Source organism: Acanthochromis polyacanthus, chromosome 9 (assembly GCF_021347895.1).
Source record: "Acanthochromis polyacanthus isolate Apoly-LR-REF ecotype Palm Island chromosome 9, KAUST_Apoly_ChrSc, whole genome shotgun sequence".
Taxonomy (NCBI): Eukaryota; Metazoa; Chordata; class Actinopteri; family Pomacentridae; genus Acanthochromis; species Acanthochromis polyacanthus.
In genome coordinates this window covers 6,787,467-6,814,949 of record NC_067121.1, presented here as the reverse complement: position 1 = coordinate 6,814,949, position 27,483 = coordinate 6,787,467, and the positions used below count along the sequence as shown (strand labels likewise).

At 41.6% G+C, this 27,483-nt stretch overlaps 2 protein-coding genes and 1 long non-coding RNA gene across 3 annotated transcripts in view; 1 reads left to right on the top strand and 2 right to left on the bottom strand.

Annotated features, from left to right (window-relative positions):
* LOC110968563 (T cell receptor alpha chain MC.7.G5-like) overlaps window positions 1-27,483 on the bottom strand; it is a 318,096-nt gene that overhangs the window by 186,048 nt on the left and 104,565 nt on the right. The gene's annotated exons all lie outside the window — the stretch shown is intronic.
* The window catches only part of LOC127535334 (zinc finger protein 267-like), a 167,312-nt gene that overhangs the window by 68,365 nt on the left and 71,464 nt on the right, over window positions 1-27,483 (top strand). The gene's annotated exons all lie outside the window — the stretch shown is intronic.
* On the bottom strand, window positions 17,966-18,863 carry LOC127535381 (uncharacterized). The gene is made up of 2 exons (XR_007944217.1): window positions 18,722-18,863; window positions 17,966-18,593 (listed from the first exon to the last, which is right to left on the bottom strand). It is a non-coding gene; the product is annotated as an uncharacterized LOC127535381 (long non-coding RNA).

The following is a 27,483-nucleotide window of genomic DNA, read 5'->3' as shown; positions in this document are numbered from 1 at the left end:
GATTGAATATTTCTGTTTCCATGACAACACGTGTTTGATGATGCTACCTGAATATTCTGGACTGAACACAAAATGACTGCATTTCACAAATATCCTATAAGATTTGGGATTTTGGGATGTCAGCTGCCATTGCCATGGTAACGTAATTGTAAACTGTGAGTGGTTTCATTGGAAAGTTTTACATCATAATCCTGTCTGAGAGCCAAGAGACTTCAGACTCTATCAGAACATGAAAACATGTCTGAGAAATGTACAGCAGAGTGTGTCTCTGTTATGGTGGATGTTGTGCAGTGGAGTTCATTCACGGGAACTCAAATGTGTAAGTACAAAAAAATGCATGTATGTTGCCATAAAGTATTCTTTCCTCTGAGTTCATTATATACCAGCAGCATCAGACAGCAGCAGGATCCATGTGAGTATCTCCAAAGAGAGCGAGAGAGCTGCAAACATTTACACACAACAGCAGTAACTTCATTGATTACTGATGATAATTAAAGATCTTAGACATGGAGGCATGATCAATCAGGAACTCATGAGACTGGGTGTTTTACATCCTCTCAGACATGTGAGCTGTCATAAACTGAGTCAAATGTTACTGGCTGAAGGTACATCAGTCCTGACTGCTGAGCTCACTGACAACTGGATGTTACAGTATATTATAGCAAAAACCACATCAGGAAGTCTGAATATTTATCTGGCATTTCAAGAGTTTTTATTTAAGAGGTACAACAGCATATTTACAGCAGTAAATTCTGGATGTTTTGATGTGGGTGAACTGTTTCCCCTCAAATCCTCTGCAGCATCTCTTCTGGAGGCATCACTGTTCTGCTGCTCCTGTCAATCCTCCCACAGTGTTTCATCAGCAGCTGTAACCACAGTGACTGTGAGAAAACAGGAATTAGCACAATCCATCTGATATGAAGCTGTGCTCTCAATACCACTTCCCTCCTCTTTGAAGAGGAGTCTCATATCTGTGTTCAGGTTTTTGTACAGCCTCTGCTACACTTTGTATCACTGTGTCTCTAGAGCACAGTAGTAGAGAGCTGTGTCTGCCAGGGTTAGCTGATTGATGGTCAATGTAGTTGATGTATCTGTTGTTTCTGATCCATATCGCTTATCAGGAATATGATCATCTGAGCCCCCTTTTCCTTGTTTCCAGAGTATAAACTGAGGAGCCTGAATGTCAGAATGATGTTTGTACCAGTAAAGGTTAGCATAACCACTGTCTGTCTGATAGTTAAATCTGAGTGTGACAGATTCTCCTTCTGTTCCACTGACTTCATTTTGCACAGGAGAGATTTTATCTTCAGCTTTTAGTCCTGGAAAAAGTAGAGAAAATGAAGCCATCAGACTCACATTGTCCATGAGGCTGAGAGGAGAAGACAGTGGAAAATGTCACCTGTACAGTGTTACTCTGTGGACATTCACAACACAATCAACCTTGTAACTCTGTAACTTCCAAAATAATCAAAACCTTATTTTCATTCCCTCAAAACACCAAAGAAAAAACATAAAGTGTAGTCTGTGTATTTCTTTATTATTTCTATAGTTTACAAGGAAAGATCAATTGAGAATAATTTCTGATTTGCAATCATCGTGGATCTTGTTCATGCAGCAGGTCAAAGCAAACTCTGATCCCTGATCTTAAACTCACCTATAACCTGAGATAGAAGCAAAAACAAATTCAGCAACATGTCTTTGGAGTTATTAAAGTCAGACACACATCAGATGAACAATGTTCTTCCACTGCAGTACAATGAGGAAGAAATAATGTGAGTGGATGAGCTGAAGTTCAGTGGGCGGGGCCATTACCTCTTGACATCATGTTTCGGGCATTTTTCAACCAATCAAATTGTTCTTTGCTTCTACAGCAGCTCTGTCTCTGATCTTTTCTGCTCCATTGTCTTTGTCATCAGTTCAACAAGTCACAAATCAGAGCTTTAACAGAGTGTGTCTCCCTCTAGTGGAAGTTGTGGAGTTTTCTGTTGTCTTTGCTCCAAAGGTTTTTGTACAGAGTTTTACTGTTTCCTGTCACTGTGGGCTGCAGAGCACAGTAGTACACAGCAGAGTCAGACAGATGAAGCTTCTGGATCTTCAGAGGAACTGATGTCTGGCTGAGTTTAGCATCAAATCTGTCTTTCTGGAACTCTTGACTGTTGTCATCTCCAGAATAACCACGTCTTAAAATGTACTTTGGAAAGTCATTCACTTCTTGTTTGTACCAGAACAGTGTATGACTCTTGGAACTGGTCTCAAAAGTACAATCCAGTCTAACTGTGTCTCCTTCAGCAGCAATGACATCTCCTGATGGCTGCATCACTTTGTCTTCTCCTTTACACTCTGGAGAAGAACACAACATGCAGATGAAGAGATGGATAAATAAAGATGACTGATTGAAGGAGAACAATCCACTGTAAACAGTTTCATTCCACGTAGAACAGATAAAACTTTGTGATCTGTTAGTTTTTCTCAGTGAAACTCTGTTCATGTTAAATATGTCACCTACCTCTTATTGTGAGCACAAACAAAGTGACAAACAGACTGAAGTTCACTGACAGCATCTTGAAGATGAAGACAATCTGTCTGTTCTTGGATCAAACTCCACTGTCAAAGTTTGTGTGTTTTCTGTTCTTGAGTCCCAGTTTAGCTCCTCCCTTCATCCTTTCCTCCTTCCTCTCACAGCTCTGACTAACAGAGTGTTTGTCTCTGATGATGATCTCATTCACTCACTGACTTAAGATCGCTGGAGGAGAGTAACATGTACAACTGTGTCGTCTACAAGCAAGTGTTTGCTGAGAACATCATCAAGCAGAAGCATGTATATGTTCAAACCCTTCAATTGTGTAATGAATGAATGAATGAATGAATGAATGGTTTATGCATATTTGGCTGCAATTACAGCATTGAGTCTGTGTTGATAGGTCTCAATCAGCCTTACAAATACATACACTGTAATGTCACACATTTTGTCAACTGCTCAGTCTGTGTCAAGTTAAACCATTTCTCTGAAGCTTTGGTTGGTTGCTCTGACTCAATCAAATTCATCATTTCTTAATGATGGATTTAATTGTACTGTGAGGAATATTCAGTGATTTACAAATTTTCTTTCATCATCCCCTGACTTTTATTTTTCATAACCTTTTCTTAGAATTGCTTGAAATTTAATGCAAGGACATTCCTTTGAAGAAATCTATTTTTTACTGTGACGTGAAATATTGAATATTCATTTGCTTGTTTTTGTAAATACTTTTCAAGAATGCCAAATTAAACTGACCATGATTCAATTCTATAAAGCAATAAAGAGAAAAAAAACATTTCAAAGAGATAGCTGAGATAACACACACAAAAAAGACAAAAAAAAAAACACCAGCATCCCATGGTCATTTATGTGAGTGTAGTTGATGTGTGTTGATTGGATTTATTCACACCACCAGAATGTCCTGCATGTTCAGCTGGTTGAATAATTCAGATTTAGACTAAATATAAACAACAGTAATTTATCACCTCTTTCTATACAGAAGGCACACTTTCAGTTTGAATATTTCTGTTTCCATGACAACACGTGTTTTATGACGACTCCTCTTGACTGAACACACGATTAAATTTCATAAAAATGTCCTCGAAGTATTAGATTTGGGAATTTGGGATGTCAGTCATCGTTGCCATGGTAATGTAATTTTAAGTTGTGAGTGGTTTCATTGGGAAAGTTTTACATCAAAATCCTGTCTAAGAGCCAAGTGACTTCAGACTCTATCAGAACATGAAAGCATGTCTTAGAAGTGTGTAGCAGAGTGTTTCTCTATTATAGTCGATGTTGTGTAGTCAAGTTCATTCACTGAAACTCAAATGTCTAAGTATCAGCAAACGCATGTATGTTGTCAGAACTGGTCTTTCCTCTGAGTTCATGATATAGGCCTACCTGTCAGGCCTGCCTCTGCAGGCTCTGGATAGGGACCTTCCTTCCCCTTGTGTGTTCTTCCTTTTAAGGGATGTGTGACGCTGAGACGGCAGCGGCAGGTGTGGACGAGCTCATCAGGACAATCAGCAGAAGTGGGAGCAGATGTTGCAGAGCCACTCAGTTCACTGCTCCTTCACAATATAACCTGACTCTTCTGTTCAGTTGATGCTGGATTGTAATCAGCCACTAGTCACTGCTGATGCAGTGTTGCTTACCTTTGTTCTCTTTCAGAATTCCAGTAATGTATTTTTGTTGTCCTTTCACCTTAGACTGTCATTTGTTTGTGTTCATCTGCCTCCTGGACTCAGAACCACCAGCCTCTAGTGATGGTGAGATGAAGCCTCATGAGGCACTGAACCATTTGAGCCAATTGATTCGAGAAAGGGTTCATTTCTTGAAGCTTCATGAGCACACGAAACCACCTACTGGTCAAGTGTATAATAACAGGCAGCTGTATCTGAACCTCAGGCCTGATGCATTGAATCATTGTTCATTATGGCTGTTGGGAATGACTATGAAAAACAAAAAAATGTATGATCAAATAATTTCTTCAGATAAATGATCACATATGTGTATAATAAAATATATTTTCATGTATTCTGTGTGTGTAAATTTCCCCAAAATGGTAGTATCATATAATGTAGCAGCAGGTTGTGTCATAATGTCTTTCTGTCACCTTAGGAAAATGGCATGGCCTTATGCAGGCAGAGGACAGTGAAAATGCTTTTGGAACTAGGAAGATTGTACTGAATATGCTTGTGTAACTTAGATAAGGATGTACAGGAAAGGGGAGATTTTATTCTTTTTATTCAGAAGTAACAGGCTTTCAACTGTTTCTGGTTTTAAATGACTCCTTTTTTGACACACAATAAACACCTCACCTTTGAATAAAATAAGAAACGGTGAAAAATACAGTTCTTAATAAGCAAACCTAATGTGTCTGCAATAATGTTAGATTTAGCTTACCTTATTAGGAGTTAAAAAAATCAAAATGTTCCCACACAGGGAAAATTTTCCACTTCCTGGTTGGCTCCTTCCTATCACCTCTCTTTCTCTCCTCACTCTCCTAAATCTCCAAACTATCTCTCTCTCTCTAAACTCTCCAAACCATATCCAAACTATACTCACACGCAAAAGAAATGCAAGTTTCTTTTACCCAATGAAAAATTAAATTTGGTTTCCCAAAACAAAAATGCATTTGGTACTTTGTGGTGCATGGTGTGTTCTTAACATTTTCTGTTGCGTTTTGTAAGGTTGGTGTGAAAACCGAAAACGGAAAACAAATCGTCGCAAAACACCAATGCACTGATGATGTGGACATGATTCACACTTTGCACGTGCAATTGAATATGCACGATTTATCGACACCTTCAGTGGGTATAAATTTCATTCAAGATCATAGGCATTTCACTTGCAGTTTAATTATGCCACGCTTAAACCAAATTGAGAGGAACCAAGCCATCGGACGTCTGCAAGCTGGAGAGTCTGTCCGAGACATTGCCCGTCCCTTTAATGTCAACATCACCACCATTTACCGTCTCCAGCGTCGATACAACACCACACAGAGCACCGATGACCTTCCCCGAAGCGGACAGACTCTTTGTCTCTATCCCAACTCTCGACTGACCACAACTCTCTATCAAAACCCACATTTTGAACGGAGCCTGAGGGGTTTATTCTGCTGTCGGACCTCGCGGCAAAATCTGAACCACTTTCCAAAGCAGTCATGTGGTCCAGCCCGGCAACGAGGCTTCGACGTCATCTTTTTTGGCTCCTCCCCTAAATGAAGCAAGCCTCGATACGGTCTTTTCTGGTCTTTGTGTGATTTCTAGCTTTGATTTGATTTGGAGTTTTACTGTCTGGCAGCATCAAGAAACAGAAATTCCCCCAAACTGTCTCTGTGAACATGTGAGAACAATGACAATGGACTCACAGAGAAGATAAAGATTTGAATCAAAACACATCATAGAAGTGTAACAGAGTGTGTCTCCCTCTAGTGGATGTTGTGGAGTTTTCTGTTGTCTTTGCTCCAAAGGTTTTTGTTCAGAGTTTTACTGTTTCCTGTCACTGTGGGCTGCAGAGCACAGTAGTACACAGCAGAGTCAGACAGATGAAGCTTCTGGATCTTCAGAGGAACTGACTTTTCCTGGATTCCAGTATGAAATCTGTCTTCCGTGAACTCTGGAGCATTATCCACAGTCTTTGAGTAAGTTTTCATCATGTATTTTGGGGAATCATTCACTTCTTGTTTGTACCAGAACAATGTAGTTTGTGCTGTTGTGTAACTGCTCTCAAATGTACAATTCAGTGTAACTGTGTCTCCTTCAGCAGCAATGACATCTTCTGGTGGCTGCATCACTTTGTCTTCTCCTTTACATTCTGGAAGTAACAGAACATGCAGAGAAAGACATGAATGAATAAAGATGATTAATTAAAAGAGAAAAATCAGCAGCCCAAAAAGTTTTTTTCCATGTAGATTAGATGAAACTTTGCAATCTACTAGTTTTTCTCAGTGAAACTCTGTTCATGTTAAATATGTCACCTACCTCTTATTGTGAACACAAACAAAGTGACAAACAGACTGAAGTTCACTGACAGCATCTTGAAGATGAAGACAATCTGTCTGTTCTTGGATCAAACTCCACTGTGAAAGTTTGTGTCTTTTCTGTACTTGAGTCCCAGTTTAGCTCCTCCCTTCATCCTTTCCTCCTTCCTCTCACAGCTCTGACTAACAGAGTGTTTGTCTCTGATGATGATCTCATTTACTAACTTAAAATCACTGGAGGAGAGTAACATGTGTGTTGTCTGCATACAAGTGTTTCCTGGCAACATCACCAAGCAGAAAAGTGGGTGTGTTGAACCAGAGAAGTTCCAGTATGGAATGTTCTGGGTCTCTGGGGTGGAAATTTAGTTGTTTAGTACTAAAAGAATTAAAAAGTAAATCAAACTGACTAAAAATAAATATAAAAGCTTTTAAAGAAGGTCAAAGCCAGTCTAAATTCTACCATGAATTGGTCTGATTCCTGCTGGATCAAAAATCAGCTGTTGAATTAGAACTAAGTGCTCAACAGTGTTGACTGGAGCTGTAAGATGGAGCAGAACAGAAACAGAGATATGTTTGAAGTCAATATTGTTCCTGATATCATTGATTACTTTGGTCTATTGTTACTTGAACTGTCATTATGAGAAAAGACAGATCACCATCATCAAAAATCTGGATGCAATGAAGAATTCACAAGAGAGTTTGATTGTATGTTTTCATTGTTACATAATTTTTATATTTTGCATTATCCTTCTGTTTTTAAGTGAAGTGAATCCAAAGGATCTGCCAACAAACAACAGAAGTGTAACAGAGTGTGTCTCCCTCTAGTGGATGTTGTGGAGTTTTCTGTTGTCTTTGCTCCAAAGGTTTTTGTACAGAGTTTTACTGTTTCCTGTCACTGTGGGCCTCACAGCACAGTAGTACACAGCAGAGTCAGACACTGCAGCAGAGGAGATCTTCATACTGATATGTTTTTTATCAGCACTCACAGCGGCAGACAGTCTGACTTTTGTTTCATTTTGTGTTACTGTGTGAAATATGAGGAACTCTGGAGGTTTTCCTGCTTGTTGTTGATACCAGAAGAAATAATCATTAAAAGTAGCTGCTTGGGAGTATGTGTAGGTCAGAGTCACAGTGCTGCCTTCTAAACTGGACTCTTCATTCTTCACTGCAGTCAGTTGTTGGCAGTTGACACCTAAATGAAGAGATAAAAGTTAAATATTAAACTCTGAGCACCTGTTCCAGTGATTTCTTGCAAACAGATCATTTAAAGACATTTCTTCTTCCTGCTTTAACCTACCTTTCAGTGTGATCACAAACAAAGGAAACATGACACAGTAATGCAGTGACAGCATCTTCCACACACTATCTGTTATGTTTGTTTTACAGACTGAATGTATGTGACAGTGGGAGTCCTTTTCTGTTCTGCTCTTTGACAGAGTTGCTCCTCCCTCAACATGTTCCTCCTCCTTGTCAGAGGGCTGAGCACAGATGTAAAGAAGACAAACTCCATATGAAATTCTAAGACATTAAGACAACATCAAAGCTCTGTTATTACAGCTCGGGTTTAAACAGTAATAACCTAATCTATATAAATTCTCAAAGACTGAAAACTTGCTTAGTTCATCACTTCTCCCTCAAAGTCTTCTGTTGCCATGGCCACCTCAGCTCATTTTCCTGAAACTCATAAATGGCTTCTGATTGTGTTTATCAATGAATGTATACTACAGAAGGAAAAGATTCAGTTGCAAAGCTCCAATACAGGACCATGCTACAATTGATGTTGTTAGAGTTGAATTTGTAAATACATTTATCATAATCAAGCCTTAGAGCATTAACTGTGTGTGCATAGTATTTTACATGACTATTTTTATAGAATACCACTCACTCACTTCTATCTGCACACATCTCTCCCTCTCTCTCTCTCCCGAGTCTCCACATCCCAGTATATTTCCACTCTTTCAGCTTAGCACACCCCCTTGTGTAACTCGAACTATTTCTTATCTTATGCCATGTTTTCATTTCTGCTTGTGTATAAAATAAACTTCGTATGGGAGCAGTCTTTGTCGCTCGCACTAATGTGTCTTGTTACACTGTGCTGTGTTACCCTTGCAAGTAAAAGTTACAGTCTCCGTGTCTTTCTGGTTCGGTGAATATCTTCTTATGTTATGTGGGAGCTCTCAGCGGAGCTTCTCTCTGACATATAAACTTAAGGACAAGAGTTTCCAGACCCTGTAGAAGCACCTGAAGTCACAGCAAATGACAATCTAGCAGAGGAAGAAACATGTGGGGATATGAAAATACTGATGTAAAACAGGCCACCCCTTCAAAATGTATTTAATTGGTAGTAATGTTATGCTATTCATCTTCAGTTTCCTTTTTTTTATTTTCTTGTCTTTTCTCCTAATGTACATCATTTCTGAGCCACACAGTTAGATTTGCTTTAGACGCAATTCATACAGCCCGCCACAAGGGGGAGGTGCTCTCAAGCGAACCTCAGGCCGCTGCGGCGTAGAATAAGCGGTTCTGCTGCACCATGAAACAGCAGACAGACGCCCCAGATCCGCCGCACAGCATTCATGTTTTCTGTTGTCGTTTGCAGGTATGTGTTGAGGGCACTGGTGTATGAATGTGAGTCATGGTGGTGTTGCTGGTGGGACAGTTTGGCCGTGTTCTCCCACCCGGTGGAATTGAAAGTGATTTGTAGGTTGCCAGTCAGAGGCTAGGCTAGGCTAGGCTGGGGTGGCATGCTAGCGCAAGCACGAGGGCGACACATGATTTGAATTTAGCTAATCTAGAACGACTGTGTTTACTACTGTGAGGCTAAGGAGATTGTTGTACATTTTGTATTTTGGTTGTAATGAATATGTGCGAGCTGCGGCGTAGAATAAGCGGTTCTGCTGCACCATGAAACAGCAGACAGACGCCCCAGATCCGCCGCACAGCATTCATGTTTTCTGTTGTCGTTTGCAGGAAATAAATTCATCAAAAGACACACTGACTTATGTCCTCAGTTAAGTGTGCAACAAACAGAACAACTCAGGTTGAAGTTTTCAGCAGCGCTTTCTCATGCTAAAATATGTCCTTCCAAAAACCTATTAAAACAAGGCAGCAAGATCACTAAGGAAATGTTCCATTCAGACTGAGGCAGTGTTTGTGGTGTAGAAAGACATGAATTCACATTATTTCACTAGGAGAACCAATCAGCTGTATATATGCAAAAGACCTCAGTGCATCTCTTCACAAACCCCACAAGGCTTCAGTTCTGCTAACAACACTTCTTCTGTCTGCTGACAATGGACTTGAGACATTATCCTGACACTTCCCTGGTGGAAAACGATATCATAAAAAGTGAATCCTGTGTCATTCATGGGCCATTGGTCATGTAATTTAGCGTTGCTGACATATATATCTGGGACTGTCAGTCAGTCAGTTTGAACAGAAGAGGCCTCTTGGATGAAGGTGGACTGACTTACAAGATAGGAGTACAGCTGCTTTTTATGGAAGCTCTTTAACTTATCATTCAATGTTCGCCTGTTAATTTTAATGTAAAATATGTAAAATATTTTTGTTTGTTCAGCTTTAAAACCTAATCACATCTGAAAATAAACTGTTGCTAAACTTATTCCAAAGATAAAATCATGTCAAAGTGTAACAGAGTGTGTCTCCCTCTAGTGGATGTTGTGGAGTTTTCTGTTGTCTTTGCTCCAAAGGTTTTTGTACAGAGTTTTACTGTTTCCTGTCACTGTGGGCCTCACAGCACAGTAGTACACAGCAGAGTCTGTCACTGCAGCAGAGGAGATCTTCATACTGATTTGGTTTTTATCACCACTCACAGTAACAGACAGTCCAGCTTTTGTTGCATTGTTTGATCCATAGTGAAAGATGAGAAACTCTGGAGGTTTTCCTGGATGTTGTCGATACCAGTAAAACTCATCATTAACAGCAGCTTGTTTGGAGTTTGCAAAGGTCAGAATGACAGTGCTGCCTTCTAAACTGGACTCTTCATCCTTCACTGCAGTCAGTTGTTGGCAGCTGGCACCTAAATAAAGAAATAAATGTTGTTGAAGACCATATTGAAGTGTGATAGACTTTCAGTACACAGGTTTGTTAAAAACATTTATTCTTCCTACCTTAACCTACCTTTTAGTGTGATCACAAACAAAGGAAACATGACACAGTAATGCAGTGACAGCATCTTCCACACACTATCTGTTATGTTTGGTTTACAGACTGAATGTATGTGACAGTGGGAGTCCTTTTCTGTTCTGCTCTTTGACAGAGTTGCTCCTCCCTCAACATGTTCCTCCTCTCATATCACTGGATGCTCTAAACACCAAAACCACACCTGAATATATTTTACAGCTCTACAAACACCAGAACATCAGTTATTCTGCTGGATTTCATGTTGCTTCACTTTTAAATCACATTGCTGAATATTAATTTTATTTCTTCTTGACACTCAATTGAAAGTCCAGCGGTTCCTACTACTGTATCAGAAGAAAGATGGAGAAGTTAATCCCTTTGGAGAAATGATTTCTTTCGCTATAAGGCAACAGTCCGATGCTCTGACTGCAGATGATCTAAGAAGAAGCAACTGAAGCAATCTTTTTTAATGTAAGACTTTTATTATTGATTGAAACTATAAAAGCTGATTCTTTGGCATGTGATTCAGCTCGTCAGATCAGACAGAATTGGGAAAATGTATTGCTGCACTGTTTTAGAATGTAGTGAGCGGGAGGGAGTGTTGACTTGAATGACACAGTTCAGCTAAGAGGGAATTGTTTTCATTGCAGTTTTGAATGCAAATGTTAGAATTTTCAACTTTACGAGGGCAGCAGCTGGAACCAATGAAGCGATCTGAACAACAGGGTGCCATGAGCTGTTTTTGGCTGGTAGAAAAACAAATGTGCTGCTGCTTTCTGGATCATCTGCAGAGATTTGACTGTGCATGTGGGGAGGCCTGACAGTAAGGAATTGCAGCTGTCAGTGCATAGTACTACATGAGTCTGGACCAAGATTTATGCTGCATGTTCAGACAGGAATGGTCTGATCTTCCTGATGTTGTACAGAGCAAATCAACACGACCCAGCAACAGAGGACACATGAGCCTTGAAAGATTGTTGGTCCTCGATTATGAAACCAAGTTTCTGACAGACTCTGTGGGTTTGAATTGGGTTGATTCAAGCTGGATGTTGATTTATTGTTGCATAGATGGACTGACTCGGATGGCAAAGAATTCAGTCTTGGAGAGGTTGGGTTGATGGTGGTGTTTTTTCATCTGTGCCGAGATATCTGCAAGACCCTATGGTCATCTGGGAGGAATGACAGGAAAAGCTGGGTATCACCAGCAAAGCAATAGTATGAGAAAACATGGGAGTGGATTACTGCACCTATGGAGGTGACCGAGCACCAACCCTTGAGGAACCCCTGTGGATAGGCTGTGCAGTTCAGACACTTCTCCCTCCAAGATACTCTGAAGCATCTTCCTCAGAACGAACTATTGGTAACAACAGATATCATCAGATGAAGCCACTTCAATGATTCATCTGATGGTAAATGATGGCTGGATTCACCACTGACAAAGATGAAGAGGATCTGGATAACAAAAAATATGGCAATAAGTATATAACAATAAAGGAAAACATTTTATTTCACCTTAAGTTGCTGTCATTTCATAAATTATCATCATGAACAGAATTTACGGTCTTTCAAACAATAATACTGATGTTTTGTTGTCGATAAACTTTTTCCCCTCAAATCCTCTGCAGCATCTCTTCTGGAGGCATCACTGATCTACTGCTCCTGTCAATCCTCCCACAGTGTTTCATCAGCAGCTGTAGCCACAGTGACTGTGAGAAAACAGGAATTAGCACAATCCATCTGATATGAAGCTGTGCTCTCAATACCACTTCCCTCCTCTTTGAAGAGGAGTCTCATATCTGTGTTCAGGTTTTTGTACAGCCTCTGCTACACTTTGTATCACTGTGTCTCTAGAGCACAGTAGTAGAGAGCTGTGTCTGCCAGGGTTAGCTGATTGATGGTCAATGTAGTTGATGTATCTGTTGTTTGGGATCTATATCGATTACCAGGAATATATTCAACTGTTCTCCTCTTTGCTCCTTTCCTGAGTATGAACTGAGGAGCCTGAAGGTCAGAAAGATGTTTGTACCAGTAAAGGTCTGGATAATCATCCTCTGTCTGATAGTTACACCTGAGTGTGACAGATTGTCCTTCTGGTCCACTGACTTCATCTTGTTCAGGAGAGATTGTGTCTTCAGCTTTTAGTCCTGGAAAAAGTAGAGAAAATGAAGCCATCAGACTCACATTGTCCATGAGGCTGAGAGGAGAAGACAGTGGAAAATGTCACCTGTACAGTGGACATTGACAACTCTGGACATTTACAACAAAAACCAATTGTGTAACTCTGTCTGTAACTTACAAAATGATCAAAACCCTATTTCCACTCTGTCAAAGCACCAAAGAAGAAACATAATGAAATACAGACTTTGTATCTGATTCATGTAGCAGGTAAAAGCAAACTCTGATCCCTGATCTCAAACTCACCTTTAACATGAGATAGAAGCAAAAAGAGGTAAAGCAACATGTCTTTGAATTTACTGAAGTCAGACACACATCAGATCAACAATGTTCTTCCACTGCAGTACAATGAGGAAGAAATAATGTGAGTGGATGAGCTGAAGTTCAGTGGGCGGGGCCATTACCTCTTCACATCATGTTTTGGGCATTCTTCAGTCAATCAAATTCTTCTTTGCTTCCACAGCAGCTCTGTCTCTGATCTTTTCTGCTTCAGTTCTCTGTTGTCTTTGTCATCATTCCAGCAACACACAAATGTACGGAGCCCCTCTGGTGACATGGTAAAAAAATAAATAATCTGTGGCCACGATATAGCTATAACGTGCGCACGAAACTAATACGCTCATACGAAATACTAATTTGTGACCACAAAATACAGGGTGACCCAGAAATTTGGAAACAAAGTTTAACAGCAGTGTCTATTTGAGTTGGGGGTGCATGAATTCACTCTTATTTTACCCATTTTTGTTATAGCATCATAAAATAACTTAAAAGCATAGTATTTGCGGAGTGCAATAACTCGGAAGAAAATTAATAGAACCATAAGGTCCAGGTATGCTGGAGCATAACTTCAAAATGCAGGCCATCAGTGTCAGATTTCCAAAACTCTTGATGCTAAAGTATCTGACAGTTTTATTTTTTTTAAACATCCGAAAATACTATGAGGCAACATTTACTGGCCAGTTTGAGGAACCTTCATAAGCATGAATGAAGATACATTCCAGAAGATACCAGTGTAACCAGTTGGTGGAAACGTTCACGTCTTTGTATACTAAGAAACAAGCATGAACATGTCCAAATATGTTTGTTTTTGTCACAGTTCCGCTCCTCTGCCCTGTCTCTGTCTGGTTGTCTCCCATCCGCTCCTCTGCCCTGTCTTTCCCCTGCAGCTCGGTGCCTGAGTGGAGTCCAGCTTCTCAAGCTGACTCCACTCAGGCAATCAACTATCTCCATGGCTCCCGGACAGCTGACGATCATTCACTAACGACTCACCTCTGCAATAAGTACCGGCTCAGCCTTCCACTCCCTGCCAGAGTGTTAACCAAGAACCACGCAGTTCGGTTTGCTCTCCAGCCTTTTGCATTATCTGTTTGAGTTTCTACCCTGTTTTTCTCACGTTTGTTTTCTCCTGCCTCCACTCAGTCAGCTGTCCGGGATCCCCCGCCATCCTCCTTCCGCTCTGGCTCTCCCCCAGACCAGCCTCCACCGGTTTCCCCATCCTGGACCCCCCACTCCTGCCTGGACCCCCCACTCCTGCCTGGACCCCCACTCCTGCACCCTGGTTTTCCCCCACCTAGCCACCATTACTCACCCCCGCACAATAAAACACTTTCTCCTCAACCAGCCTTGGTAGTGTGGCTCTCTGCTCGGGTCCACCAGCTCAGATCGTGACAGAACACTCTGGCCACTAACGGGCCCGGAGAGCCCACTACCAGGGTTTGGACCAACCCTCTCCCCTCACAGTCTCTGCCAACCCTGCAACCGGATTCCTTCTGCTCTGCCCCTCACCTCATCTCCTGATCCTACAGTTCCCATGGCAGGTTATGACACATCCTCTCCCTTCTGGGGAACCCGTTTGGCAATAAAACTGCCTTCCAAGAGGCACCATGGTTCCCTGGGTTCTGCCTCAGCGAGACCGCACTCCGGCCCTCCGTCTCCAGTCCACACGGGAGCCATCCTTCTGACCTCTGCTCCCCAGGACTGGACCCAGACCTCTGCTCCCCAGGACCGGACCCCGACCCAGACCTCTGCTCCCCAGGACCGGACCCCGACCCAGACCTCTGCTCCCCAGGACCGGACCCCGACCCAGACCTCTGCTCCCCAGGACCGGACCCCGACCCAGACCTCTGCTCCCCAGGACCGGACCCCGACCCAGACCTCTGCTCCCCAGGACCGGACCCCGACCCAGACCTCTGCTCCCCAGAACCGGACCCCGACCCAGACCTCTGCTCCCCAGAACCGGACCCCGACCCAGACCTCTGCTCCCCAGAACCGGACCCCGACCCCGATTCCACCAGGCCGTCCGCCGGAGCGGCCCCTCTATCCTGTCCGGACCCCGGGCCGTCCGCCGGAGCGGCCCCGTCTGTCTGTCCGGTCCCAGTCTGTCAAGACCCGGTCCGTCCGGTCCCTGTCCGACCTGCCTCTGTCTGTCCGGCCCCCAGGCCGTCCTCGGAGGTGGACCCTCCGGCGAGTCCAGCTTCGGCCGGTCCCGCCTCCAGGTCACCCTCTGAAGAGGACCCACCGGCCCACTCATCCCCAGCCAGTCCGACCTACGGTCCGCCCGCCGGAACGGACCCTCCGCCCACCGGAACGGACCCTCCGGCCCACTCATCCCCAGCCAGTCCGACCTACGGTCCGCCCGCCGGAACGGACCCTCCGCCCAAAGGAACGGACCCTCCGGCCCACTCATCCCCAGCCAGTCCGACCCTCCGCCCGCTCCGCCGGAACGGACCCTCCGCCCTGTCCATCCCCGGCCTGTCCAGCCTACGGTCCGTCCTCCGGAGCGGACCCTCCGCACTGTCCATTCCCGGATAGTTCTGCCTTCGGGCCGACCCCCGGAGCTACTGTCTGGCCAGCCCAGTCCCCGTCCTGCCCTGCTCTCAGTTCAGTCCGGTCCAGTCCCCGTCCTGCCCAGCTTCGCTCAGCTCAGTCCGGTCCAGTCCCCGTCCTGCCCAGCTTCGCTCAGCTCAGCTCAGTCCGGTCCAGTCCCCGTCCTGCCCAGCTTCGCTCAGCTCAGCTCAGTCCGGTCCAGTCCCCGTCCTGCCCAGCTTCGCTCAGCTCAGCTCAGTCCGGTCCAGTCCCCGTCCTGCCCAGCTTCGCTCAGTCCAGTCCAGTCCTGCTCTCAGTTCAGTCCAGTCCAGTCCTGCTCTCAGTTCAGTCCAGTCCTGCCCTGCCCTGCCCTCAGCTCCACTCAGTTCAGTCCAGTCTTAGTTCAGGCCCTCTCCCATTTCTCTCCCTCCCGTCCTTCCTGTCCCTCCCGGTCCCTCCCGTCCCTCCTGTCTGTTCCCCTTGTTTTCTGCCCTTCCTGTCCTTTTGGTCCCTTCTGTTCCGTCTGGTCCCTGTGTCTGTATGCGTGTCTCTGTCCGCTCCTTGGTTGCCCCGGTAGGTTTGGTTGGGTCCATGGGGCACCGGGAGGCGCCCGTTGAGGGGGGGGTACTGTCACAGTTCCGCTCCTCTGCCCTGTCTCTGTCTGGTTGTCTCCCGTCTGCTCCTCTGCCCTGTCTTTCCCCTGCAGCTCGGTGCCTGAGTGGAGTCCAGCTTCTCAAGCTGACTCCACTCAGGCAATCAACTATCTCCATGGCTCCCGGACAGCTGACGATCATTCACTAACGACTCACCTCTGCAATAAGTACCGGCTCAGCCTTCCACTCCCTGCCAGAGTGTTAACCAAGAACCACGCAGTTCGGTTTGCTCTCCAGCCTTTTGCATTATCTGTTTGAGTTTCTACCCTGTTTTTCTCATGTTTGTTTTCTCCTGCCTCCACTCAGTCAGCTGTCCGGGATCCCCCTCCTTCCGCTCCGGCTCTCCCCCAGACCAGCCTCCACCGGTTTCCCCATCCTGGACCCCCCACTCCTGCACCCTGGTTTTCCCCCACCTAGCCACCATTACTCACCCCCGCACAATAAAACACTTTCTCCTCAACCAGCCTTGGTAGTGTGGCTCTCTGCTCGGGTCCACCAGCTCAGATCGTGACAGTTTTACACTAATCTGTTACTCTTCTGAATATATCTGTGGTACTGATTTATTGAAATAACATATATTATGTGGATTATATACTTTGCATTTGTTTCCAAACTTTTGGGTTACCCTGTAGGTATAACGTGTGCACGAAATACTATCTGCTGATGTGTCACCCGATTTACAAACCTTTTATCCTCATACTGTTACTACACATTGTTTTGTTGTGCTAATATGTAGCCGTGAACCCGTTTGTCTGTAGGAGCTGCAGCCCTGCACACATATCAGGACACTTTTCAAGAACAGCTGAGGGGTGTAGGCATACTACTAAGCGAGGCATGTTGAGCTTAAAACTGGTGCTTTCTGTGTCACAAAGGCATCTCTGTGTTAGACTCTGATCACTGATAGGCTACTGGTTCCCTTGGCAACGTATACAGTGAGCTCTTCTGTAACTGCACGGCTTCGTCCGGTAGCATCATTAAACGCTGCAGTTCATATAGCCTATCTATTCCCTCAGCTGAGAGTCTGACACACATGATGCTACTTTCCAAGGAGATGATCAGTGAAAAAAACACTTTTTAGAATGATTTCAAGCTGAAACTCTGAACAGAATGTGGTCTGCACCAGGTTTGGTCTGCAGCATATGTGAGCATGGTGATCTAGTCAGGTTAAAACAGAGACGCCTTCGTGACACAGAAAACTCTGGTTTTATGCTCAACATACCTGTAATGCATCCACATGCTGTACTTTGATAAATTATCATCATGGACAGAATTTTCATGGTTAAAGTCCTCCAACAATCAGAATATTTTTCTATTCATTTTTTTTGTGGTTTGATTTTCTCAATCAATTCTGTTGTGCAAAGAGAAATAATCTGATTGGCTGAGTTAAGCATCAGTGAGCGGAACCAGAAAACCCGTTTTTGTCGGTTGTTTCCAGCCAAAGTTGAGTGGAACCAGTGAAGTACTTGATGTTGTCAAAACAGTTTTGAATCAGAGAAATGTTTGATGAATGTTTACTTTGTGTTTTGTATTATCTTACAGCTCTGATGTTGTGTATTTACGGCAGATATCTGACATAGTGATGCTACAAGCATTTCAGTCTCCTCTGAGATTTACAGGTGGGGGGATTTGATTGTCACCAAAAAATATTTACAGTGGACCTTTCCATCAGAAAAGACATCTAGATGCTGAGCTCAAGTCTGGTTTATTAGTACAGTATCATATAACATCCAGTGACTTAGTGGGTTTCACAGTCCAGCAGCATCAAGAAGCAGAAATTTAGATAAACTGTCTCTATGTCAACATGTGAGAACAATGACAGAAACCTCAGAGGAGGAAATTCACAGAGATCTTATCCATGTCTGACTACAGTGCAGAGAAGACAAAGATGGAGATGATGATGGTAAAGAGTCAGATCATACAAGTGTAACAGAGTGTGTCTCCCTCTAGTGGATGTTGTGGAGTTTTCTGTTGTCTTTGCTCCAAAGGTTTTTGTACAGAGTTTTACTGTTTCCTGTCACTGTGGGCCTCACAGCACAGTAGTACACAGCAGAGTCTGTCAGTGCAGCAGAGGAGATCTCCATTGTGATTTGGTTTCCCTCCACTTGAATCTTCAGTCTGGCATCTTCATTCGTTCCAATTGTTCCTGAACTGGAGTGTGAGATGAGAAGCTGTGGAGATTTTCCTGGATGTTGTCGATACCAGAAGAAGTATTCTCCTGGTGACACTTTTGAGGCCTTGTAGGACAAAGAAACAGTGTTTTCTACCAAACTGTACTCTTCATTGTTGACTGGAGTGAGTTCTTCACTGCTGACACCTGCAGGAAAATTTCAGTTTGTGAGTAAAAATGTGTTTTGTTGGGCATTTTGTTCTGTTGCAATTAAATGAGCAGATACGAATGTTTCTGCCTCTGAATTGAAAAATATGAATTAAAATGTGACTTACCAGTGAATACATGAAGGAGCAGCACTGGAATGAAGAGCATCATGTTCTAACCAAAAACACTCTGTGATCCTCAAACTGAACTTTGTGGAGTCTGCAGAGTTTGTGATGGAGACAGCTGGGCTCCAACATCTGTACAGGAAGACCCTCCTCCTCATGAAGTCACTGTATGATGGAGTGTGTTGATGTCCAACCCCTTGTTTCATGAGACTCTTGATTTCTCTGTTACACTCCTTGGTTTATAGTTAGTCTGAAGGTAGGTTAATGTTTTAATCGAACATTTGCAGAGAGCTGCTTCTAGACACTGCAGTTTTACACTATTCTTCTTTGTGAAACTGTTCCAGTTCTGTCTGGTTACCCGGCGGTCATGAGTAAACAGTGCCTCTCAGGTCCAGGACCAATAGATTGAACTTTTAGCTTACTGTAGAGCATTCATCTTGGTGTCTTTTAACCATTTCTGTGGACCTTTGATTGTTTGCTTTGACTCATCGCCTTACTTTGAAACACATTTTCTTCTAAATACCAGTTCTCTTGCAGGTTGTGTTTCAAGAATTCCCGACACTTTACTGTCTTCATTTTATCCTCCTTACCTTTACAAGGCGTCTAGAATCTGCTGCTGAGAAACGCCCTCACATCTTGATGCTGCCACCACCAGAGGTGGGTAGTAAAGAGGTACATTTACTCCGTTACATTTACTAAAGTAACTTTTTGAAAAAATATACTTCTGAGAGTAGTTTTTCTCTGCTATACTTTTTACTTTTACTTGAGTAGATTTATGATGAAGAAACGCTACTCTTTCTGTTACACTGGGCTACACTCCACTCGTTCCTTTGTTTTTTCTCACCACATTAGATCTGCTTTATTTTTCTGGAGAGAAGCCTCAGTGGATCTACCATATGACTGCGTTTCACCAATCAGACGAAGTAACAATAATCACGTGACTCTGCTTCACAACACGTCGCCCTAGCGGCATAGCGGCACAAACTCTACACAGGTAGCAGACAGGGAATGAAAAAAACGGAGGCATTTTCAAGAAATTTGATCTTGCCTCGGAGTCCAAAAACATTAGCATAGCATTAGCATGGATATCTGTCTTTTGTCTTCTGTTTACTAACACGGGCGAAGTGAAGCGTGACGTCAAGCTTGATAGATCCGCGTGATACAGGGGAGATCAGTCTATGGGGGAGATACAGCATTCACATACAGTGCATGTCATAGACTCTGAGCATGCAGTGTACTTTGTCCCTGGAAGTAGTTTGCATTGTTCAAACATAAAACGTTACTTTACTACAGGTATTTGTTTCAAAAGCTTTATGTTGTGAAAAACTGACATCTGGAAATTAGTGTTTTTTGTGCCTTAGCTTGTCATTTTGTAAAGCTGTTGTTTATTTTTGCTATTTTTATGTTATTATGTAGCAATACCAGAATGATCTCATCATTTCTAAAAAATAAATCGGACACTACAATCAAACAGTTACTCAGTACTTTTGGTACCTGAGTAGTCTTTTCACCAAATACTTTTTTGCTTTTACTTGAGTAATTTTTTTGATGACTACTTTTTACTTCTACTTGAGTGATGTTATTTTGAAGTAACGTTACTCTTACCCGATTACAATTTTTGGCTACTTTACCCAAATCTGGCCACCACCATGTTTCATGTTGGGATTGTAATAATGTGCAGTGTTTGGACTCCATTAAACATAATGTCCAGTACGATGGCCAAAAAGCTCCATTTGTTCCCACAGTTCTTCTAGTGAATATGTGTCCAAAGTGAATATGAGCTTTTTTCAACAATATCTTTTTCTTTGTGACTCTCCCATAAAATATTGATGCTTAAAGAACAAAAGTGGTGTTGCATGCGCAGTCTTTCAGGTGGTGAAGCTTAAAAATACTTCAATCGGTCATTCAATTTCAATGTGAAAAAATACTCTTGTTGCTGTCAGTGGAGTGGATTGTCTCAGTTAATTGGTTTGTATTATTAGGGGAAAATTTCTTCAGTTATTCTGTTTATTGCTTCAGATGCTCATCTTGTATTTATTTATTTATTTATTGAAGGGGATGCATACATATTTGCACACATACCTACATATACACATACACACGTGGACAAAATTGTTGGTACCCCTCAGTTAAAGAAGGAAAAACCCACAATTCTCACTGAAATCACTTGAAACTCACAAAAGTAACAATAAATAAAAATTTATTGAAAATTAAATAATCAAAAACAGCCATTACTTTTGAATTGTTGATTAACATAATTATTTAAAAAAACAAACTAATGAAACAGGCCTGGACAAAAATGATGGTACCTCTATAAAAGATTGAAAACTATTTGACCAGAGTGACATGATTAACTCAGGTGTGTCATTTAATTGACATCACAGGTGTTTCCAAACTCATAATCAGTCAGTCTGCCTATTTAAAGGGAGACAAGTAGTCACCCTGCTGTTTGGTGAAAAGGTGTGTACCACACTGAACATGGACAACAGAAAGCGAAGGAGAGAATTGTCCCAGGACATCCGAAAAAAAATTATAGACAAACATCTTAAAGGTAAAGGCTATAAGACCATCTCTAAACAGCTTGAAGTTCCTGTGACAACAGTGGCTCATATTATTCAGAAGTTCAAGACCCACGGGACAGTAGCCAACCTCCCTGGACGTGGCCGCAAGAGGAAAATTGATGACAAATTGAAGAGACGGATCGTTGGAATTGTATCCAAAGAGCCCAGAGCAACCTCCAAAGAAATTAAAGGTGAACTCCAAGGCCAAGGTACATCAGTGTCAGATCGCACCATTCGTCGCTGTTTGAGCCAAAGTGGACTTCATGGGAGACGACCAAGGAGGACACCACTGCTGAAAAAAACTCATAAAAAAGCCAGACTGGAATTTGCAAAAATGCATGTTGACAAGCCACAAAGCTTCTGGGAGAATGTCCTTTGGACAGATGAGACCAAACTGGAGCTTTTTGGTAAGGCACATCAACTCTATGTTCATAGACTCAAAAACCAAGCATACGAAGAAAAGAACACTGTCCCTACGGTGAAACATGGAGGAGGCTCAGTAATGTTTTGGGGCTGCTTTGCTGCATCTGGCACAGGGTGTCTTGAAAGTGTGCAAGGTACGATGAAATCTGAAGACTATCAAGGCATTCTGGAGAGAAATGTGCTGCCTAGTGTCAGAAAGCTTGGTCTCAGTCACAGGTCATGGGTCTTCCAACAGGACAACGATCCAAAACACACAGCCAAAAACACCCAAGAATGGCTGAGAGAAAAACGTTGGACTATTCTAAAGTGGCCTTCTATGAGCCCAGATCTGAATCCCATTGAACATATGTGGAAGGAGCTGAAACATGCCATTTGGAGAAGACACCCATCAAACCTGAGACAACTGGAGCTGTTTGCTCATGAGGAGTGGGCCAAAATACCTGTTGACAGCTGCAGAACGCTCATTGACAAATACAGAAATCGTTTAATTGCAGTGATTGCCTCAAAAGGTTGTGCAACAAAATATTAAGTTATGGGTACCATCATTTTTGTCCAGCCCTATTTCATTAGTTTGTTTTTTTAAATAATTATGTTAATCAACAATTCAAAAGTAATGGCTGTTTTTGATTATTTAATTTTCAATAAATTTTTATTTATTGTTACTTTTGTGAGTTTCAAGTGATTTCAGTGAGAATTGTGGGTTTTTCCTTCTTTAACTGAGGGGTACCAACAATTTTGTCCACGTGTGTATAAGAGCCCCTTTTACATCCTCTATGCTTACATTTTGTAGTTTAAATTCACATTTTTTCCTTTCATAATTCTGTTTAATATTAATGGAACATTATCATTAAATTTTGTCTGCATAATGTTTCTTAGATCACGTGTTTTATGTATAAAGTAGTTGTTCAAATTATTTGCAATTTCAGTTGGTTTAATTAGAAACTGACCATCTTTTTCCATGGGACAGTTCATTGGATTTTTGTTGTTTCCCATTAATTCATTCAAGGTACGCCATATCTTCTTACTATCACAAGTTTCCATTTTGTTTTCATAATATAACCTCTTTTTCTTTATGTTCATTTTTGTCACGAGATTTCTCAGCCTTCTATAATTTTGCCAGTCTGAATCATTTCCAGATGATATTGCTTCTACCTTTGCCTTGTTTCGCTTCTCCATACTTTCCTTCAGCTCATCATCATTCATGGACAGATTTCTTTTCTAATTGTGTGTTTCTTAAGTGGAGCATGGGTTTCCAGAATGGGCAAGAGAGTAGGTTCAAACTTAAATAATACTATTTCTGGATTTAGCTCTGATAAAACATTTGTCCAATTTATATTTTTGATGTCATGTATAAATTTCTCAGAACTAAAATGTTTATATATTCGTCTATAAGCAATTTTAGGAGCTTCTTTTATCATACTATTTTTAGTTTTTCTCACCATCACAATGAGGTTATGGTCAGAAAAAGCTACTGGCACAGACAGCGCTTCTGAACATCGCTCTGCCACGTTGGTGAATATGTGATCAATACATGAAGATTTAATGGTATCCTCTTTTCTTTTCATTATTCTGGTTGGTTTGGTAATCAGTTGAGTTAAACCACAAGCAGCAGTGCATTCAGCTAGTTTAGTTTTTTGTGAGCAGTTTTTCAAGCTCCAATCAATGTTTAGATCTCCCAAGAAGAATACCTCATATTTTGTGTCACACACATTATGGAACATGTCACAGATTGAGTCGAGGTACTCCGTTTTTGAATTGGGTGGCCTGTAACAACAACCGACCAAAATAGGCTTCAAATGGGGTACTTGGACTTGTAACCATATAATTTCCAGATTGGTTTTCATTAAGTCATATCTAATTTTCACTGGGATCTGACTTTGTACGTGTACAGCTACACCACCCCCACTTTCATTTCTATCTTTGTGGTATATATTATATCCTTGAATGAGTAGTTCTCCATCTTGAAATGTTTCATCAAGGTGTGCTTCAGATAGTGCAAATATATTTAGACATGCTGATGACAAAACCTCACTTAGTCTGATATTTTGTTTCTAACACTGCATATATTTAAATGAACTATTTTGAAACCTCTCCTTGGTAATGTAGAAAACATGAAGATGTGATGACAACAATATGTACATCAAATACCTTTCCACTTAATCAACTTACAGTGTCACTCATTGTCCAGCTTTTCTCCTTGTTGTCTTGGAGTACTGCTTCTGGGATAAACAATTAGTTTGTCATAGGGCAAGTATGCAATATCTCCTCTTTTCCGTGTATGTGCTTGTCTGAGGTCGATGAACTGTTCTCTGTTTTATGGCTCACGGTTTGAACTAAAGTGTCCAAGGTGATAATGGTCGTGAACCTTCCATACTAGACTGTACAATGACAACACCTTGACTGAAATGACTTTTTTTTTTTTTACCAAGAATTAGACAAAACATGACTTTCCTTCAACGGTGAACTTTTCATTTTTGACAGTAGTGTAAGGTTTACTGCAAACACAGTGGAATTTTCTTGAGCTGATGTTTCTTAAAATCAGTCTTCAGTTGTCTCAAGTTGGTCAACTGATGCACAAGTGGATGTTTGCTGCACATTTTAATGACTAATTAAATAAATTAGAATGTCAAAGATCGTTTTATCTGTGTTCAGTTTCTATGTATTCATATGTATGGTCTTTTCTCTTACTTTCTGTGTTTTGTCTGAAGCTTCCTGTAGTGTGTTTGTGGATTTTGTTGATCTTCTGCTCCTGTCAATCCTCCCACAGTGTTTCATCAGCAGCTGTAACCACAGTGACTGTGAGAAAACAGGAATTAGCACAATCCATCTGATATGAAGCTGTGCTCTCAATACCACTTCCCTCCTCTTTGAAGAGGAGTCTCATATCTGTGTTCAGGTTTTTGTACAGCCTCTGCTACACTTTGTATCACTGTGTCTCTAGAGCACAGTAGTAGAGAGCTGTGTCTGCCAGGGTTAGCTGATTGATGGTCAATGTAGTTGATGTATCTGTTGTTTGGGATCCATATCGCTGATCAGGAATATGTTCATCTGTGCTCCCCTTTGCTCTTTTCCAGAGTATAAACTGAGGAGCCTGAAGGTCAGAATGATGTTTGTACCAATAAAGCCAAATTCCAGTATACTCTGTCTGATAGTTACATGTGAGTGTGACAGATTCTCCTTCTGTTCCACTGACTACATCTTGTACAGGAGAGATTGTGTCTTCAGCTTTTAGTCCTGGAAAAAGTAGAGAAAATGAAGCCATCAGACTCACATTGTCCATGAGGCTGAGAGGAGAAGACAGTGGAAAATGTCACCTGTACAGTGTTACTCTGTGGACACAAACAGCTCAACTGGAGCTCAGATCACAACTAGATTGTACAGAACTTGATGACAAAGACAGAATATTGAGTGATTTCAACTGTGAACATGAAGACAGCAGGTTAAAGAGAAATTCATGTGTTCATAAACTCACCTATGAAGTGAGATGAAAACAAAAAGAGGTAAAGCAACATGTCTTTGGAGTTACTAAAGTCAGACACACATCAGATGAACAATGTTCTTCCACTGCAGCACAATGAGGAAGAAATAATGTGAGTGGATGAGCTGAAGTTCAGTGGGCGGGGCCATTACCTCTTGACATCATTTTTTTTTAGCTCAGCCAGTCATCTTTCCAACTTCTCTCAAATCAGAGCTTTAACAGAGTGTGTCTCCCTCTAGTGGATGTTGTGGAGTTTTCTGTTGTCTTTGCTCCAAAGGTTTTTGTACAGAGTTTTACTGTTTCCTGTCACTGTGGGCCTCAGAGCACAGTAGTACACAGCAGAGTCTGTCACTGCAGCAGAGGAGATCTTCAGATCAATTTTTGTTTCTTCTTTTCTCACAGTAACAGACAGTCCAGGGACTGGATTTAATGATATTTTTCCGGACTCCAAATGAGAGATCAGGAACTCTGGTGCTTTTCCTGGATGTTCTCGATACCAGAAGAAATAATCAGCAGCTCCTTTGGTGTATTTGCAGGACAGAGTCACAGTGCTGCCTTCTAAACTGGACTCTTCATCCTTTTCTGCAGTGAGTTGTTGACAGTTGACACCTAAAGGAAGAGAAAAATGTTGTTGTTATTGAAAATTTCTCCAGTGAGGAAGTTTATCATAAAGTTTATCTGATCTTATTAGATGATGTAAATAAATCACAATATTCTCATGTTGTAGAGGTTGCGTACCTGTTAAAATGTAGAGAAGCAACACACAAAACCCACAACTATCCAACAGAACCATGTTGAACAAAGTAATGTTTGTTGATAGTGAGTTGAATGTGGAAGTTTGTGTCTCTTCTATAGTTCAGTAACAGCTCAGCTCCTCCCTGAATCTCTCCGTCTCCTCTTTGATCTGTAGTTTCTTCTCTCTGTTCCTCTTCCTGCTGGTTACAGACTGGTAGCAGCATCTTGACTAACTGTGATGGAGGTTGTTTTTGTGATTCTTTGATAACAGGAGTTAGAAGAACAATGCTCCAATTTTTACTGGCCTTCACCAGTTAGTGTTAGAATTAATTTGAAAGTGTTATTGGTTGTTTTCAAAGCCTTAAACTTGTGATTATTTTAGCTCCTTGTGAGCCTGTTGGCTGTTTGAGATTCTCTTGCAGAAACCTTCTGACTGTTCCTGAATTTCACCTTGTGTCCAAGACTGAATGATTTGAATCAAATATCTGATGGTGAGTGTTCTGACAGATCCTGTTTTAAATCAGTGTTCTCTCGTATGTTAAAAACGTGATGGGGTTTCACCATATGAGACACAATTAAAGGTGTTACAGTCACACAGAGAAAACACCATTGAGACCCATTGAGACCCAGTTCAACCCTAATGTCCTCCCAGTTGCCATACACCTTTTGTCCTCTGGGGTCAAAATGACCCCGATTTTTTTGACTGTTATAAAGTATAAAGTATAATTGTCAATTAATTCTGCGTTACACCTTTAGTCTTACTTCAGTCCAACCCATTACCACATTTTTTTCCCCTTCATTTTGGAAATGTCAGGCCAAACAGACCTTGATGTATAAAAGTATATGACAGCAAAAGATTTAATTTGGGGTCTGAATGACAAAAAAGACAACGCGAGGGTTAAACTTTCTGTGACTCTTAATTACACTGATTTCATTTCAGTTGAACCATATTGTGCAGCTTAAACTGTGTTGTAAACATGAATCAATGGACATAAACAGCCTCTGAAAGATCAACAACTTTATACTTACCAGTTAACAGCCAAACCTGCAGACTTTGTGATTTGCTAATTACATTTTTTTAAATTGCAATTTGAATTTGAAATTGAGTAATTTTTCTGCCCAATTTGAGACAAGAGGCCATCATGCATTTGCTGTTGATTAGATGTGTAATAATGTATTAAATGATTAATTGTTAACTATTGAATTAATCACCAACTATGATGCCGATCATTTTATGAAGAAAAAATATTTTTTATGAATTGCAAATTGCAGTTTGTTAAAATGAATATATTTAGTAGTTTTTTTTATTCGATTTTTTGCTCTTCTATGACAATAAACTGAAAATCTTTGGATTGTGGATGAATAAGACATCTGAAGACATTTTGTGGACTTATAGGAAAGGCTGCTGGACATTTATACTATTTTGTGATATTTTGTAGACCAAACAAGTAATCAATACATCCGAAATGTCTGAGCAGATTAAGTAACTGTGAAAATAATGGCAAATTCCAACCTTCCTGTTCTCACCCTAAAGCTGTGGAAATGGAATCCCACTCATTTCCACATAA